Below are 570 nucleotides of genomic sequence, written 5' to 3'. Positions count from 1 at the left end.
TTAATAAATTTTAAAACATTGAAATACTGCAAAGCGTTTTCTCAGATCACAATGCTATCAAATTAGAAATCAACAATAGGAAGATCAATGAAAAAGAGTAAACACATGGAAATTGAACAACACTCTCCTTCAGAAAGACTAGGTAAAAGAAGGAATACAAATTGAAATTCAAAAATTCCTTGAATCAAATGAAATGAAAAGAAAACATACCAAAATCTTTGGGAAAGAGCAAAAGCAGTGATCAGAAGCCAATTTATAGCAATAAACAAGCACACATAAAAAAAAAAGAAAGAGCCAGAATCAACACTTTAAACTGACATATCCAGCAAATAGAACAAGAACATCAAGAAAAGCCTACAGTCATCAGAAGAAAGGAAATAATTAAGATTTGAGCAGAAATCAATGAAACAGAAAATAGAAGGGCAATAGACAAAAATCAACAAGACCAGAAGTTGATTTTTTGAAAAGATAAAAAAAAATGGACAAACCACTGGCAAATTTAACAAAGGAAAAGAGGGAGAGAATAGAAATAACATGAATAAGAAATGAAATGGGTGACATCACAACAGA

Source organism: Orycteropus afer, unplaced genomic scaffold, assembly GCF_000298275.1.
Source record: "Orycteropus afer afer isolate SDZICR_OR568_19922 unplaced genomic scaffold, OryAfe1.0 scaffold00628, whole genome shotgun sequence".
Lineage (NCBI taxonomy): Eukaryota > Metazoa > Chordata > Mammalia > Tubulidentata > Orycteropodidae > Orycteropus > Orycteropus afer.
Note: the sequence above shows the minus strand (reverse complement) of the source record.